The sequence below is a fragment of the Coptis chinensis genome, chromosome 6 (assembly GCF_015680905.1).
Source record: "Coptis chinensis isolate HL-2020 chromosome 6, ASM1568090v1, whole genome shotgun sequence".
NCBI lineage: Eukaryota > Viridiplantae > Streptophyta > Magnoliopsida > Ranunculales > Ranunculaceae > Coptis > Coptis chinensis.
In genome coordinates this window covers 77,332,297-77,351,528 of record NC_141461.1, presented here as the reverse complement: position 1 = coordinate 77,351,528, position 19,232 = coordinate 77,332,297, and the positions used below count along the sequence as shown (strand labels likewise).

Sequence of the window (19,232 nt, the reverse complement as noted above, 5' to 3'; positions counted from 1 at the left end):
CCTCAAAACGTTTTTACAAAGCTCCAAAACTACACTTTTTTCTCTGGGTTATTCTTTTTTGTTCCTCTACTCTGTCTTCTCTTTTTCAATTTTTCTAAGGATTTTAATAGATGGAAACAACTCAAACCTCGATAATGGTCAGTTTTAATGTTTGTTTAGTTGTCTTTAGTGTTGGTTTGTTTCTACGTAGGTTTATGTTTCGGTTTGCTTCTTTGTGGTTTTACGAAGAAGTGTGAGTGTTTTTTTTATAAGGTTTCCATGGTTGTTTACTATTTCCATGTTGATTTTGTTGTCATAGTTATGGTATTTATACAATGTCATAAATGTAGAACAATAAATTAAAGAAATTTATTGTCTTTTTATTAAAAGCTCCTACTTTTTATTGTGCTAACTTAGTATTTTTGAAGGTTCATTTGATATGCTTATTTATTATGATGGCGAGATGAAATCTAACAAGCATAGTGTGATGAAGTATCTAGGGGGTGAGGTGAAATTGAGAGTGTTTGAGGTGGATAATCCCTATGAAGGATATCATGTGTTTTGTTGAAGTTGTGTCATTGTGCATGAGATTGGGTTTTTATGTTAGGTATTTGATGAACAAGTCCCCTTGTAGAATCGATGAAGAAACCGACTACTTGAACATGATTAAGAAGCAGAAGAAGACTCCAATGAAAGCAATGAAAGTTTGGGTTATCAATGAAGCAATCGTCATCACACCATGTGGTATGGGAGTAGGACAAGTTAAAAGATCAAGTCCTGGACAACCTACTGTGAAGAACAAAAAAGTTCGTACTGAGCTATTTAAAGTAGATAGTGTTACTCCTGGAAAAGGTGGTGGACAACCTAGAGTGCAAAATAAACCGGTTGGTAGTGAGCTATTTAAACAAGAAATGGTTAGAAGTGCAAGTCTTGGATCAAGTTATGGAATTCCTAGTACGAAGAAGAAATAAGTTTGTAGTGAGTTGTTTCTGCCAAAGAGTGCATGTCCTGGATCAAGTGGTGGAGAACATTGTATGAAGAAGAAACTCAATGAAGAAATTCCAATAACTGATTCTCCAAGAAAACAATCTTTTTTGAAAGAAAAAGTGCTAGCTCGACAGAAATATTCTTTCAATCAATTTAAACTTGTGGATGAACCAATAGATAAAGCATTAATTTTATTTTAGTTATTCTTAGTTCCAGTAAATGGTTTGGTTACTGACAGTTATAAACGTTGTGTTCCCCAGACAGTCTGCTAGAACAACCTTCAACTGTGACTCATCAATTGTAAGATGTGGAAAATGAAAATGTTGTTGAAAATGTCCCACACAGCTTGGAGACACTACTACAAAAAAACACATTAGCCACGGTTGGCAAACTTGTATATACCACTGTTTACCCAATAACAGTGGCCAATAGTTACTTACCACGGTAAAGATATCTTTTCTAATTTTGGTACAAACAAATCCCACTGTTCTTCTAAAACAGTGGTATACAATGCCCCATATACCACGGTACAAGCCAATATGCCTAATTTGTTTTCTCATATTTATATACCCCACTGTTTCTACAGAAAATGGTGGCTAATGTTTTCCAAAAAATTAATACCGTGGGTAAAGCAAAGATACCAAAAGCCCCCCCTTAATAAAAAGAAAAGAAAAAGAAGGGAAATGAACAAACTAGTTACCAAAAAACAAAGAATTCTCAACTTCTATTGGTCTCCTTTTCAACTAGCTAGGGTTTCAAGTATTGATTTTGTTCATCTCTCCTCAATTTCGATTACGTGTATTTGGTTTTGTCTCCCTCTCTCGATTTCTGGCTGTAAATTTAGTGGTTTTGCTTTAAATCGTTGGTAGATGTTAATAGGGTTTTCTAAAAATGTAATTTTCTTCTCCAATTTAAGTAAAGCCCAAGTATTGTAGTGATCTTTGTATGTGATCATTTTGATGACTCATATTCTACTAGAAATGGGGATGGTGTAATGACTATTCAATTTGATATACTTAATACTAGTAGTAGTACTAGTGGTTTTGTTAATTACTAAGAAGCTTGTTCCCTGTCATGACTTGTGCTTCTAGTCTTGGGCTTGATTTGTCTTTGCCGAAAGTACAGTGGATCTTTCATTTGCTAGTAATGTGGTGTTGGACCAGGTTAGAGTACAACAACAGTTGGAAATAAAGCCAGTGGTGAAGAAGAGTAGGAGAGGGCGAGGCCAAGGAGTTCTCGATGATCGTGGGGTTACATTTTAATCGAGAACTGGAAGATGGGAATCTCATATTTGGTTAGTCTATTGTTTATATTAATTGATTGGGTCTATTTTAGTTTTGTGATTAATTAGTTGCACAATTTTAATTTTGGCGTGTTTTTTTTGTTTAGGTAAGGAAATTGTGTAAGTTGATTGGTGATGAATTGATCTTAGGAATGGTGTTTTTTAATGATGAATTTGGGATTTTGGATTTTGTTTTTTCTGTTTCAGGTGGATTTGATATTGCTCATGCTGGTGCAAGGTGAAATTTGCATACTAGCCTTCTATAGTTCTATTCAATTTTGAGTTGTTCTTGGTTGAATTTTGTTTTGACTTAATTAGGTTGGGTTATGAATTGTCTAGTGTATGATCGAATTAAGTTCCGAGGAGTTGATGATATTAATTTCAATCTTACCGATTATGAAGATGATATGAAACAGGTATGATGGGGTTCTTTGATATTATGACTTACCATAAGTTTTGTAATTAGCACATTAGAATTATTTTAACTTCGATTTGATCATCAAATTGGATGAGGAACTTGACGGAGGAAGAATTTGTCCACATTCAACGTCGCCATAACCCCTGGATTCGATCTAAATACAAAGGTGTCATGCTTCAAAATGTGGTCATTGGGAAGCTCATCATATGGGACAGTTCCTCGAAGAAGTAAGAAATCTCCGACTTCGACTCCATACATTTTCTGAATGCCCGTATGTAGCTATTAGGCCTAAGTTCGAGATGAGTAAGTAGTGATATTGCTACATTTTAACGAAGATATAGTATACCCTTTTCGAGTTTAACATAGTTTCTTTGATCAATGCAGATATGTGATATGGTTGCAATAGCGAAGCTCATGAATGCAACTCTTGTTCTTCCTTCTCGGACCATGAGTCCTTTTGGAATCCTAGGTAGAATTTCTAGTTTAGTCCAACCGTCTAAGAAATGTGATAGCACGATTCACAAAGGGAACGAGGGGGACTAGATTACTTATCTTTTGGCGTCTTTTGCAGTGATTTTAAAGATATTTTCGATTTGGAAGCACTTCATAGAAGTTCTAAAAGACGATATCGATATTGTGGAGTCTCTGCCACCTAAGTACAGTGGAATTAAGCCTCTCATTAAGGCTCCCCTGTTTCTTGGTCAAAGGTAAGGCTTTATAGCAAAAATCAATTCAGAAATGGTTATGCTTGAATTGTAAGTTTATCTCTTGTGACATGGTAATTGTGTTTGTAGGCTCATTATTACAGAAATATGGTCCCCTGTTTTAAAAGCGGCACAAGGTGATAAAATTACGCACCGATTCTCGACTTGCTAATAATGGGATCCCAAAATCAATTCAAAGACTTCGTGCCGGATGAGGCACTTAGATACCAAAGCGAGATTGAAGATCTTGGACAAAATTGGTAGAAAGACTTAGGAATGATAAAAACCCATTCATTGCTCTTCATTTGAGGTACATAACTAACAATGATATGTATAATACAATGTTATTGTTTATGCTTATATGTAAAGCACAACCTAAAAGTTTGTTTTACGTCCCGGATATGAGAAGGACATGCTAGCGTTTTACGGATGCGACCACAATCTTACTTCATGAGGCTCGGGAGCTTAGCATATGAGGTACTGATGTTAAGCATTGGAAGGAAAACGATATTGACAAAGAAGGAGAGACGCCTACAGGGTGGGTGCCCAATAACTCCTAGAGAGACAAAGACTTGTTTCTTAAAGCTATGGGATATCCTTCATCAACAACTATATACATAGTTGCGGGGAGATTTATGGTCATGACACAACAAGAGCTCTTCGATGCGAGTACCCAAATGTCTTCTCTCACTACACCCTTGCAACAAAAAGAGGAGTTGGAACCTGTTAGGCATTACCGAACAGGCTTGCTGCATTAGACTACATTGTTGCACTTGAAAGTGATGCTTTTGTCTATACCTACGATGGAAACATGGCCAAAGCAAAGGCAGGCCCGGGAGAGTCCAAGGATTCCAAAAGACTATCAACCCCGATAGGTATGTATTCTAAATGAGTGCAAGCAACTTATTAGCTTGCTTTGGTGCCGTGGACACCTAGTAACTCTAATGCATCTTGCATTCCTGCTCCAAGAGTTATTATCGCTTTTTTTTTTTTTCTCATGAGGTCTTTAGTCCCCGCTTTGGTCATCATAGCAGCAGTTTTGCTAAATTTAGATTTAAACTGCGTCTCCGTTGGTGTTTATAGTTTATATTGAAGTCAAGAAACTCCATGGTTAATAAATATGTGGATTGCTTCCAAAGATGACATTAGCATTCCCAAGCGGGGAGGAGGGATTCTCACAAATCTCTCTCATGCCACTCATTTATGAAGCGTAACTTCTACTACTCGGTGTTCTCCTTTAAACCCATATATTGTTTTTTTATTCCTACCCATATATTGTTTTTTATTCCTAAAGACAACTAATTCCATGTTTTCCAGAAATTAGCAAACTTAATTCACAAATGGCGAAAGCAAAAAAAGTATATAACCACGGGGGAAGACGGGATTTGCTGATATTGGAGAACAATTGGTGAGTACATTGTCTGTCTCGACATTTATACACGTAGGCACTTTGTTAATTTGTTTGGGTATGATAAACCTCTAAGAGTTTCGAAGACATGCACCGTATTAACTCTGTCGTTTGCGTGATTATTTTGTAACCATAGAAAAAAAAGTTGGGACCATATATAAACAAATTAAATTCTTATACATACATACTGTGTGTTTGGAAAAATATATACTTATGAATATTTTCCATGTTTGTACTTAGGGCCCGTACCAACCTGGTAGTAAAGAGTGTGGGTATTACGTAATGAAGTTTATGAGAGAAATAATAGAAGCTTGTTCAGATAATTCTTTTGAAAATAAGGTATAATTCGTCATACACTAGTATTCTATATTTTGTGTTACTCTTCCTTTTTTAGTTATTATATACTTTTTGATTTTTGATCGTGCAGATGACAAATCTATCTCTCAAAGCTACATACACACAAGAGGAACTTGATGTTGTTCGACTTGAAATTCTTAGATTCATCCAGCATAATGGAGTGTTTGAGCCAAGCGTCGAGTCTTAGCTAGGTTTTGACCCATTCCAGTTAAGGTGTGGTGCTTGGTCTCACCATTTTTTTTTTTATATTTTAGATAGAACAAATAGATTGCTTTTTTGATTGATGCAACAAGTTAGGTCATTATTATTTTGATAGAACAAGTAAATTTGGATGTTTCTTTCATTATTGATGACTCAAAAAAAAAGTTCAAAACTCTTTTAGCAATTCAATGTCTTAAGTGTTGGATGTCTAAATTTATTTCTTTTGTTTGTGTTGCACTATGAATTGTTCATTTGAGCAATGTGTTTTAAATCCAAAGTGGATATATATGGTGAAAATGGGCAAAAAGGTTGCAGGTTGAATGAATATGATTAGAATCAAATAATTAGGGGCTTTTATTTAAAAAAAAAAAAGACTATAAACCACGGTTTGTATCCAACCGTCGTATATATATATATTTATTTCCCACGGTTTGTATCCAACCGTGGTATATATCAGTTTATATAACCCACGGTTTGTATCCAACCGTGGTATATATCATCATATTTCCCACGGTTCATATCGAATATAGCAGACTTTTCGGGCTATTAACCACGGTTTGTAAATTCTAATACCACTATTTTACTAAAAACCGTGGTATATAAGAGATATTTTTCCCCACGGTTTTGTTAGAAGTATTTGTCACGGTGGTTGTTACCACGGTATGAAAACAAGATGGCTAAAGGCTTTTACCACTTGTAAAAATAACAGTGGTATATGGGCTTTTCTGTAGTAGTGAGACGTTCGAAAAGGTCATGGCAGGTAAGGGATGGCGAACATGTAGTACACCTGTAAATATGTTAGTTACTGATATATCCCTGTTAAATTACTCACATTTAGTAACCGTTTTAGATTTGTTCCCAAAGAGAAGCTCAAGTGCAGTTGGTAGTTGCAAATCAAAAGATGAAAGGATACCAATTGCAATTGTCATTGAAGGTGAGCAGTATAAACATTATAGGGGATAATTATAGTTGGAGTTGTTGATAGTCCGCACACTAATGGTTGACCTATTGTAATGCAAAGGATGATCCCACTGGTGTTGAAGATGCTGATCAACCAGACTATGAAGAGTTTGATTCGCAAAATCCATATGGAGATACAGCTGACATTCCTGAAGAATACATAATTGTCAGTCCTCGAAGTAATGAGAAGGTTGAATTTCAAAATGAAGATGAAGTTCAATTACTAAATGATTTAGTTGATGCAGCTGACATTCCTCAAGAAAACATAATCGGTAGTTCTCGAAGTAATGAGGATGTTGAATTTCAAAATGAATATGAAGATGTTGTTGCGGGTGAAGTTGTGGTAGTTGAAGATGATGATGATGATCAAGTTGAAGAATACGATCGTGATGATGGTGATATATTGTCGACTCTGAACTGAAGTCAAGAGTATTTGTGGGGGGACACACCTATGACAGTTGTGAATGATGTCAATGAGGAAGGTGAGATTGATTTCAAATTGGAGGGAATGGTTGATGCTAGGGTTTTTGGTGCTAAAGATCTGAATTCGAAAGACCTACGTCAAGGATATTATTCTTTGTGTGGTTCTCATAGTCCAAAAATCCCTACGAACCAAAGTGAGGTTGTAAATCCTTGTAATGAGGGGTTGAAGTTTGTACCCCCTAAAGTAGGTGAGCACTACGCCACTCGAGATGATCTTGTGAAAGACATGAAATCTTATGCAATTGCACACATGCTTGATTTACGTCGTTGCAATACTATCTCCCAAAAGTTGGTAATAAAGTGTAAGACAACTAACTGTCCATTTCATTTCTATGCAAAACCTTCAACTGGGTCTGATATGTGGGTGGTTATAACTTTTAGAGATGCACACACTTGTGCACAAGATAAGGTTGTTTCAAAAAATTCACAAGCAGACACAAAGTGGGTTTCTGAAATTGTTATGTCCAAGCTTAAGGACAATGAAGAACTGACTGCGAAGAACCTGCAGTTGGAGGTGAAACAGGCACAACTAACTAATGTGACATATAAAGTTGCATGGAGGGCCAGAGAAATTGCGTTAGAAAAGGTCAGAGTACTATTGTAACTATCAGCAACTTTGAGGAGCACTAGTAGCAATATGTAAAGTCTTAGTACAATTCTATTTTTAGGGTATACTATGAAGAACATCTATTTGTACACCAAATTATTCTTTATAGTATGCTATGAAGAACATGTATCATCTTTTCGATTAATTTGTATATTTCATGGCGTGTAACTGTTAGAAAAGCTAAATGACTTGTAACTGTCAGCAACTAAATAAGTAACTGGTAGGCATATGTAACCTTAGCTGGTGTATTTTGTTTCAATGTAGATAAGGGACCGCTTCAGTCAATCATACCAGATGCTGCCAATTTATTTTAAAGAACTGAAGAAAATTGATCCAGATTGCCACACTGATATAATAACAACAAGCGAGCACAGGTTTGAGCGTTTGTTTCTGAGCTATGGCGTAACTGTTCGTGCCTACAGAAAGTGCCTTCGTCCGTTAATTATGATTGATGGAACTTTCATGAAGGGTAGATACAAGCTGTCATCCTAACTGCTCTTTCTGTTGATGGAGATAGTAATTGCTTTCCAATTGCAGTTGGTGTAGTCCCAAAAGAGAACAATGAAAATTGGGATTGGTTTATTCAGAAACTCAAAGATGTTGTAGTTGGTTCTATAGATAAGTTTGTTCTATTATCAGATAGGCATACAAGCATTCTCCAGGTAGTGCCAAAAATCCTTCCAAATGCGTACCATTGCTTTTGTGCACAACATATCTCTAACAATGTCAGCAAAGAAGACACCAAAGGTAGAGTTAAGGCCGCAGCAGAAACTTATGATAAAGTTGACTTTATGAGAATCATGTGTCACATTTGGTGCAGTGATAGTAAAGGTTATGTAAAAATAATAAAGATTCCTAAGGAACAGTGGTCATTTGCCTATGCTGAAATGAGAAGGTATGGAATTTGTTATACAAATCATATCAAGAGTTGGAATAAGATGATTATGCCTGAGCGAGTTATGCCAACTACATCTCTGCTAAATGGTATTTGAATGAACATTATGAGGCACTTTTATGACTATCAGGTCATGGCTTCGAAGCTGAAGGCAAAGTTGACGAAATCAGCTGAGGATGTAATCATTTGCTCTCATTATGTTAGTCGGCCGTTCACTACAATAAGGGCTAGTGAGTACGAATACTCGGTTACCAGCATAGGGCGCACAGATACAGTTAACCTACTAAATAAATGTTGTACATGCATGTGGTTTTTTTTCAACAAGTTGGTATTCCTTGTAGCCATGCAATGAAGGCCATTGACGATGGTCGGTTCTGTGTATATGACTTCTGCCTGTTGTGCTACTCAAAGGAAATGATGATGGATACCTATCAAGAGAATTGGACACCGTTGAAGGGCAAAGAACAGTGGCATTGGCATTGGGGATGTTACAACATCATGGTTCATCCTCCCACAGATGAGGTAATGCCTGGCAGGCCCCAAAAGAAGAGGAAACATTCTAAAGGGGAGGGTGTACCAGTACAAAGGAGAAGGTGCAGCCATTATGGTGCCCATGGGCACAACAGAGCAACCTGCCCTAATGGGATAGATGATGCTGCTTGGATTGACTTTTCAGCTAGGGTTCCAGCTAATTTTACCAACAAAGACTTCAATTGAGTCAACAATCAGCGACATATAAAAGTATTGTCAGTAACTACGCTTGTAATGTTATTTGGATTTTCATTGGCCTTTTAATGACTATGTAAGTTATTTGAGAATCAATATAATGGTATTTTGTTGTTTTAAATGACTATGTAAGTTGGGAATCAATGTAATGGTATTTTGTTGTTTTCAATGACTATGTAAGTTGGGAATCAATGTAATGGTATTGGCCTTTCAATAACTATGTAAGTTATTTTGTTGTAAAATTAACGCCACAATTGAAACACTTAGGATTGTAACTTGAAAATGAGAGACGTTATCTAAACAAACCACTAACATCAAAATATTATGTTTATAAAAACGAATCACTACAAAATGAGACACATAAGTTCCAAAATAATAACAAACATCTGAAAATGAGACAACATTTTGATATCCCCTAGTTCTTGTCTTCAGTTATGTTCTCCTGCTGGTCAGCAGACCCATCTTCACCATTCTTATCTTTGTTGTTTTCTACATCCTTCAGCTGTACCTGACTTCCAGCTGCATCATCACGACTCTCTTCATCTTGGTCAATGGCGATTTGGTTCTTAGTAGCAGGTTCAGCATCCTCGTTCACTTGTTCACTTCCAGCTGCATCTGCTTGACTCTGTTGGCATTGGTCAATCTCCACTTGTTCTCGTTCTCAAGTTTCAACATCCTTGTTCACTTGGTTCTCAGTAGCAGGTTCAACATACTTGTTCACTTGGTCACTTCTAGCTTCAACATCCTTTTCACTTGACTCTGTTGGCATTGGTCAATGTCCACTTGGTTCTCAGTAGCTGCTTCAGCATCCTTGGGCTCTTTGTCAATTCCAGCTGAATCTGCTTCACTCTGTACCTCTATGCCAATGTCAACTTGCTTTAGTGCCTCTTTCTCAGTAGCTGCTACTTCCTTCCTTCTGTCAACTTGGTTCTCTGCTTGCGGACTTCCTTCTATCAACCTCTCTTCAAATTCTTTTCACTTCTTAGTCACTTCATCTAGATTTAATCCACACGATATAATGTCCATTCGAATCCTCAGCCGCATTCTAAATGGTTGCATGTCAATATGGTTTACCCTCTCAGAAACTCCTCTAAGAAGACTATCAATAAAGGCAAGGCAATATAACCCACAACTGATGGAATCTAGTTGTTGTGTGACATTAACAAATTCATGAGTCCATGATGTGTTCAAATCAACAGTGGAGCTTGGATCAACACACCTAAGCACATAAGGAATCATTCTCTCCAAAGCTAGTTATTCATCAGAAATTTGGTTTCCACCAAGAGAATCATAGGTGCACACTTTCATCTCTTTAAAGTTAAAGACATCAACAATCCAGTAACTACCTTGAACTTGAAGAGGTACAATTACTCCCTTACCCTATACTGGGTGTGGTTGATTTCTAATCCTTCCTTCAAAATACTCTTTAACAATTTCATCTGTATGGTACAAACCTTTACCCACTCTCTCATCTGGACTTGCAGCTCGAAAACTTGGGTTTTGTAGCTTTTTCTTGAATATCCCATACTCTCTTATGATGAATTTCTACATCCACAAAGTGATGATGAAGTTTATCAAACTTAAGGTAGAATAGTGAGTAAGCTTCAATAGAAATTTAGTATTAAAGTATAGAGAACTCATAGCAAAGTAAACATCCTCCACAATAGTATACACTTCCTCTTCTGGAATGACATGTTCCTTACAGTGCTGCTTATACCACCTTATCAATAGCTTGACATATAAGCTGAGAACCAAGAAAAAAATCATATAGTAATTAGTAACAATTAACTTTCTGTAGTAGTTTACTTTGCATATATATTAATACCAAGTTGCTAATAGTTGTAGAGTAAATTACTAATGGTAGATTCATTATCTTACCATCCACCCACTGTCTTCCATGTAATGAATGAAAATTATGCACTGAAATAACTTGATTGTACCCAAAAACTCTCATATCTGGAGAGCTCTGTTAATCCTTCTTCCTACTAATCTTTTTCCAATAATAATTGACAACATTTACCTCACCTGTGGTAGTTGTTTTCTTGTAAAAGGTTGATGACAGAGCAACCTTGATTAATGAGTCACATTCCTTTTCCATTTTCTCTTCCCATAAACCAGTACTTTCTTTTCCCAGTTTTTTTTCCCTCCTCTTTCTTCTATGACCACTCTCTTCAGTTTTCTTATCCATTTAAGTTTGAATGAGTACCACATCAGGTTCCTCCAAATCAGCAGCATCATGCTAACCCACAGTGTTATGATTATCATTTATAGATGCCATAACATGATCAGTGCTTGCTCCTTTTGATGGTGATAGGGCTGGTAATTCGGTTATGTCAGGGAGCTCTGCATTTCCAGCCAATAGGGAAGCAAAACTGTTTTTTTTTTTTCCATTTCTCTATTCAGGACTGCTTCCCCATCAAGATCACCAAGAGGAAGCACTAAAGCACAAGCCAAAGGAGAGTAAAAGGGAACATGGTCAAGCATTGCAGATTCAGCATAAGGTATTATAACAGTCTGTACCCCCACCAGGTCCTCCTCTAGCTCCACACTATGTTCTTGGTATGTCCCCTTTGGTATGGCCTCACTAATCTCTTGCAACACTTGCAACAACTAGCTCCGAATCATTTTTCCCTCTTTGTTGTTGTTCAACATCTTCATCTTCATCTGACTCAGCATGGATCAACTTTCTTCTTTGTTTGGGTGTCTATGCTTCCTTAAGCTTCATCTCCCGTTCCCTTGTTCTCTCACTGATTTGATATTTTTTCTTCAAGTTTGCCTCTCACTAGCCTTTATAGCCTCAACTTTGCTTTGCCCTTGATGGCTGAACTTGGGTACCACAAACTTTGACCACTTTCCTTTTCTTTATTTCATACTGAGTAGGCATTGAAGTATCTTCCAGAACTTCAAGCCTTTGATCCTTGTCCAATGTTCTTTTTCTTTGATATGAGGTATTAGGAGAAACCTCAAAGGTAACTTTCTTAGAAGCAAATGAACTCCCTTTCTTAGGTTCTGAGTGAACCTTCTTCTAGGAAGACTTCTTCTGGGAAGACCATGTTGGTGTTTTCAGTATAGCAGCAGCACCTACATTACTTGGCTTCTTTGAGCTTCTAGTTCTAGCTTCTTTCATAACCTCAACCTCTAAACTTCTACTCCTTGTTCTAGTTCTAGGCCCCCTTTTCACAATCTCAACCTCTGAACTTTCCATACCACCTTTCAACCCACCATAAACAATCTCTTGAATTATTGTTTCCATGCCAGTCCTTATTTCACTCTGGAGTATATCCCCAACATTCCTAACCTCCTTAGTAACCTGTTTTAGATTTATCAGAGCACATAACAAAGATTATAATTAAGATCCCACTTCACTATTTGTAAATCACAATAGATACATTGTTGCAGACATATATTGGTCAACATTATATCAATCATGGTCCCGTAACATAATACTTCTTCATATATGAAAAAATACTGAAACATGCAGTTCCATAACAACACATTATCAGTGCTTCATATAACAACATTTGTAATTCCAATTCAAAACTATATAATATGGTACCCATATCATATTACAACTTCTATAACATTATAAGATTATATGAGTACTTCAAATGTAAAATACTAGTTACCTATATTATCATTTTGGGATTCAACATGCAACATTGTTGAACATAGTAAAGAAAACTAGTTACTTACAAGGTCTTTGATTACTTTTGCCTGTCTTTGAAATAGTTCCTCATTATTGTTTTTCCCTTAAACTGCTGCACCACTTTGCATGGGTTGTTGTGCCAAAGTATCCTTTATCACTTCTTCATTCAGTTCTCCTTCAGATAGATCTAGACTTTCCAACACCATTGCCTTCCCTTTAAGAGGCTGAATCGTTTTCTTACAAGTCTCTATATGTACGTTTCTTGAAGGCAAGTCTATCCAATCTAGTATTCTTGGGAACCTACCATCAACTTGTTTCCGAGCCCCAAGAGATGGGATGTGAAGATATACCCAAATAACAAAACAAATTAAACAACCATAAACTGCAAAAGAATCCTTTCCAACACTCACCAGGTTAGACATGTCTTCCAAAGACTCTTCCAACATTTCAAACAGAGGTGTGCCCCAAGGAAAGATGTCAAATTCATTTAAATTCTCGGCCATATCAATATACCTCTCATCAATCGTCCTAGCAGATCCCAGAAGCACAACCTGCAACATTATATACAACTTATTCAGCCTAAACACATCATTCTGACTTTCTTCACCAACACTTGATTTTGCCAAGTTTCTAGCTTCTAATATTTCTATTTCAGAAATCGTGGTTCCTTTAAAAAAACCTTGCATGAAATTGGGATGGGATCTTGATGTCTGCCGTGTAGAATGAATTAGAACCCAGCTTCATACTAAGACACATCATAAGAGCAACATCACTTTTTTTAAACACCAAACCCTTCTTACAGATTCGGTAGCAAAGTTTACCTACTTAGTGTCCCAAAACAGCATACACTAGCATAGTAGTGGTGTGCATTCTCTCATTAATGCTTAAAAACTTCCCGAAGCAAGACTTCTCAAAATCTTCTTTCTATATAGTAGTGAATGTACTTGTCTTGAACAATTTATGCATTTTATCGAGTGACATACGAACAATCAAATTAAGCTTTCTCATTTTTGAAAGATTGGAAATGGTCAAAAAATTAGGGATTCAAGGGTTTTCAATTTGGGCGGTTTTTTTGCTCTGAAAATGAAAACTGAATAGTCCTTATATATAGCTCACACATATTACTACCGACACGTGCCAGTTAAAGGTTAAAAAACCATCATTTCTTCAACTATTCGGCGAATAATTAATGCTATCGTATCGTTCCTAACACGTGGCAAAGTTTTTTCCAGCCCAAACTAGATTCTTCATCTCACCAATTTATCTAAGTATAGACATATTCTAATGTATCAACCAGCAGCAACTTCTTATTCTGGTCATTTTACAAAGGTTGGGACTTCGAAACATTTGGCTATTTGTATAAGAATTTTTTTTAAATATTGAACAATGGACAAGCTTGTAACTGAGTTGGGTGGGAACAATGGTGAAATATGGCACTGAGATGCTAGTTACTAAATGTGTTATTAAATGTTATCCCTACACTTTTGCTTTACTTGATATTGGATAAACTTATCAAAGTTAACTTTTGTTTAACTTGTTATTGGATAATACTATTTTGTACATAAATTATAGGTGTATATTAAAGTCAACATGATATTCTTAATTGTGTTCTTGTATATGGCTTCAGTTGCTGATGTATCATACATAATACGTTGCCAGTTACCTCCGTTTAGAATGGCCCGTCCAGCCCAGTTTTGTGAATGCTAAATACATCTTTTCTTATTGAGTTTCCATACATATTTCATTCTCATTATCTCCTTATAAACAACAACACTGATATAATCATAAACAAAATATATGAACATTAACAGTTACTGTGCTGACACTCAAGCACAATGAACCGACCGTTTCACAAACCACAAAATACCATTACATCGATTCATGCCCAAACCTATACAGTGAAACATATTTCCAAAACTCCATAAGGTGATCTGTGAAGTGGAAGTGGGATTTCTAAAGAAACCCAAGTTGCTGACGGTACATGTAAGTGTAGTTGATGGTGGCATCCACACAGTCTTCATTGCTAAAACCTGGCGGAACTGCGACTGAAAAAGCAATCCAAGCTCACCACAATGACTACACAGTTGTCTTCTTCTGCTTTTGAATCATATTCAAGTAGTCAATTTTTTCATCGACCTAGAAAAGGACTTTTTCATCAAGTACTTCACACAAAAACTTAATTTCATGCGCTTGGACAAACCTTCCACAAGACACATGAATCCTTCTAAGGAAATATACACATCAAACACTCTCAATTTCACCTCACCTATTACATACTTCTTCACTCCATGCAACAAAAACAAAATCAATATGGAAATAGTAAACACAACTATGGAAACCTTAAAAAAACTCTATACACTACTACATAAAAACAAACCCAAGACGACCTAGAAACAAACCAACACTGAAGACAACAAACCAAAGTTCAAAACATATCAATAAACAATGAGAACCGTAGAAGGAGAGGATAATCAAGAAGATGAACCTTAGAAAAATCCATTATCAAGATTTGTGTTCTTGTCCTCCATGAAAAACCTTACCAAAATCATGAAAGAGAGGATAATCAAGAAGATAAAGTAAAAAAAACTGGAAGCTTTGCAGGTTTGTAAAAACTTTTATAGTTTGGCAAAAAAATCGAGGTCAACGTTGTTTCATGTCCGTACAACAAAAACAACCAAAAATTGCTAATAGTAGATCCATAAGTTGCTTGTTCCTGATTCCCACAATAGCTAAAGTCCGTTTTCATTTTTGTTGGACTGAAATCCAACGGTCATTAATCGCTAATATGTACAAGAGGAGAGAGTGTGTGGCAGGAGGAAAGAGAGTGTTGTAAGCAAGGGCAAAAGGGTCCAAAACCCATTGAATTGGTCAAAAATTAAAAGGTGTGGCCGGTTGGAGAACAATGTGTATTTATCATGGCCGAATCAAACAATTGCCCCACTTTAAGATAGCCGCCTATGGGAGCCACAATTTTGGGTGTTTTGCATTTTGGTCCGAGTGATGATAGTGATATTAGGGTTTGATCCACAATTAATCGTTTATTGCACTTTGGTCAAAAATTAACATTAAAGTGGGTTGACTTTGCCTTAACTGTGAGTTGACTGAACAACCCAAGTCTATTCCATCCATATTTTCTCAAATGGCCATATAAACAGTAACATGGCACATATTGTACATGTGATCTACTTGAGGACCAAACTACAAATATTGTTATTAATACTAGGACCAATCAATAAAAACTCCATGTGGCATAATATCATTAATTCAATCCAACGGTGGAGCTTAGACAGTTAACATCAATGACTAACACCAGTCTACCACCACCTCCACCATCCATAACAACCTGAATCACCCCCACCCCCACCCCCACCCCCACCATCCATAAGCAATGTCCGCCATTAAAACAATCAATTACCATTTAAATACCCATTTCTCACATTTTCACTTTAAGATCATATTTTCAAGTTTGTCGACGATCTTTGATACTCAAATTTTTTTTAGATTTCGTGTTATGCATGATAATAAGGTTCGTTAAGATTTTCAGATACTCAATTTTTATTCCTTAAAATTCAAAGTTAATTTTTTGTAGTCCTCAAGGTGATTGTTGAATATGAATGGGTGAGGTGTCGGGGCCAAAGTGCAATAAACGAAAAACTATATATGGACCACACTCTAATATCATTATTATCACTAGGACCAAAATGCAAAACACCCATTAAGAGATGACCAATAATTTTAAAGATAAATGTGGTATTATGAAATTTTAGACGGGCTAACGACAATTTTGACCAAAGTGCAATAAACAATTAATTATGGACCTAATATTACTATTTTCACTATGACCAAAAATGTAAAACACCACAATATGTTCAAGTGTACAGTGTAAATATAATATCCATTTTATTGAAATTTAGGATAACCTCCTTCGTATATATTTTACTAATAATAAGTTACCACCCCCAACCCCCACCCCACCCCCATATATATATATATATATATATATATATATATATATATATATATATATATAATTACCTCCCTAAATTAATTTATTAATTATAATTACCGGCCTCTTGTTAAAACTACATCAACGTAACTATATATATCATATAATAGTAACCCGGCTTAATCTGTAGTACCAGAGTCCAATTAAAATGTTAATTGAGGGAGGGTTATCCTCATTACTCATTAGGCACTAGGGTTTGCCTGTGTTGTACGACACTGAACAACTCGTCGCGCCAAAAACCCAATCAAGGCCAGCCCAATTTCCCATTATCCATAAGCTAACCATGTCAAATTTGGAGGCCCAACAGTATATGGGCTAGCCCAGTGTTTAAGCCCAACCGTAATTGTTGACTTTCTGGATAGATCTGATGGATACTAAGTATTTTAACAAAATTGCACAAGCCCCTAAATCACTTGGATTAGCCATGTCATATTTTGTTGAAAAAGATTTTGAGCCGTCGGATATGCCCCTTTGGGCTCCACACCGTTCTGTTTTGTTAGATAGATAGATCACCAACAATCTGAAGAATTGGTGATCAAACGCAAAAAAACCGAAAAAACTTTGGACAACGTATAAATTTGTACCGGAAGGCATTCTGGGCACCTCCTTTCTTTGTATTCATTTTAAATTTTTAATAAGAAAATAGGCCTAGAACACATTCGATGTCCCAAAGGGACCAGCGAAGCCTTTAAGCATGCAGTTCTAGTACGTAGCACGGGTTTAATTAAATAGTTGTACTCTGTGATCGCCGACTTCTCGAAAACCCACCCCAACTATCGAGTAGTATATTTTAACTTTCCCAATTTTCATAATTTAGAAACACCTCCCTCATGTTCTTTCCATAATTTAGAAACACCACCTTCATTTTATTGAATTTATGTAAAAAGCCTCTTCCAATTTTCATAATTTAGAATCACCTCCTTCATATGTCACTGAAAATATATAACCACCTCTAACATTAGAATTAGAATCCAAAAAAACCATGTACCTATAATAAATATATAATAGATATTGGAGCAACGAGCTTGAAGACTTTAAAAAAACAAACAAACGACGTGTAGTTCACATACTTGTAATATTAGATTGCCAGACTAATAATATCCTTTGTTCGAACACAATATTGAAGACTAATGCAGGGTGATCTTTTGTCACCCCACCTATTTATCCTCTGTACTGAAGTCATTTCTCTTAATCTACTCAAGTTTCAACAACAAGGTAGCATCTCTAGTTTAAAGTGTTGGAGTTATCCCTAGCATCTTCTAGTTTAAAGTGTTGGAGTTATCCCTCACATGAGGAGAAAATGAGTTCAACTTGTTTGAGATCTAGCTTAAATGAGTGATTGTAATCTTCCTTCCCAGGATTAGCGCTTGTAGAATGAGAGACACCATTGGCCAAACCATGGTATATCTTTGTGTTGTGGTATGTTTTACCGCCTACATTATTATCTGTTGTGTAATAGTTGTTTAGCCTTAGCCAATCTAGTTGGTGATGCCTTGTTGATTGAGTTGTTATTGTTCAAATACAAGTTATCCTAGATAGGTAATTGCTTGGTATTTCATGCCAAACCCCAACAAGTCCCCATTTTGAGTTAGGATGTAAGACATGTCCAAATTTTACATGCCAAATTTGGCGGTTAGATAGGTGTTTGACAAAACTGAGCGAAATAACCTCATGTTTTTTTAGAATTGGTTGTCGATGGAAGTTCAAGTTAAGACAAAAAGCAATTACATCTGGGATTGACCACATTTAAATAGATGTTTCATTGTTTCCCAAGAGACTAAAACTTTGGCTTTTGAAAGAAACTTTCTTATGGTCCTTGAACTAGTTTTGCAAAATCTCTAAATCTTAACAAAGTACGTCCACCATCAATCTTTTGATGAAGATTAATTTGGGAGATGACCTTCAATTAGGCTCCATCAAAAAGTTAGGAGACATAACAAATATGGATGCCTATTTTGGGGAGAAGGATTTCTATTTTTACTCAATAATGGGAAGGGTCAAGTTTGAAGCAATATAAGGTTTGGGTTTTTGGCAAAACCTAACACATGCTGAGATGTTGATTATGGATATTTGATAGTATTTGGGTGCAGGGCCTTTGTGCATATTCCGAAGGATGAGGGATCCAAGCTTGATGACAAAGCAAAGCAGTGCATTTTTCTAGGTTATGGAGATGAAAAATTTGGTTACAAACTCTATGATTTGATTAACAAGAAGGTAATCCGAGTCAAGATGTTGTGTTCTTGGAAGACCAAACCATAACAGACTTTGAGGAGGATGAGAAGCTACAGGCTTTCACCAATGATCTTGTTGATTCAAAATCGATTTGAAGTTCCCACTTGTGGAACATGCGAATGGAATAGCATTGAGAATGTAGAGAACCATGAGTTTGAAGCTCATGATGAGAATCTTATTGCTCATGATGAGAATCTTATTGCTCATGATGGGATAGAACATATTGGTATAGAAGATGTAGATGAAGTACATGAACCACCACCTGAGCAAGCAGAAGTGCATCCTCCTGAGGCACCAGCAGATGGGGCAAGGAGGTCAGACAGAGAGAGACAAGTTTCAAC

The 19,232-nt window shown here is 36.4% G+C and overlaps 1 long non-coding RNA gene and 1 pseudogene across 1 annotated transcript; both read left to right on the top strand.

The window, feature by feature from the left end:
- Window positions 1-533: 533 nt before the first annotated feature.
- On the top strand, window positions 534-4,258 carry LOC147494582 (O-fucosyltransferase 28-like; annotated as a pseudogene).
- A 483-nt stretch (window positions 4,259-4,741) lies between these two features.
- On the top strand, window positions 4,742-5,474 carry LOC147494581 (uncharacterized). The gene is made up of 3 exons (XR_015200151.1): window positions 4,742-4,778; window positions 5,019-5,117; window positions 5,206-5,474. It is a non-coding gene; the product is annotated as an uncharacterized LOC147494581 (long non-coding RNA).
- Window positions 5,475-19,232: the final 13,758 nt, after the last annotated feature.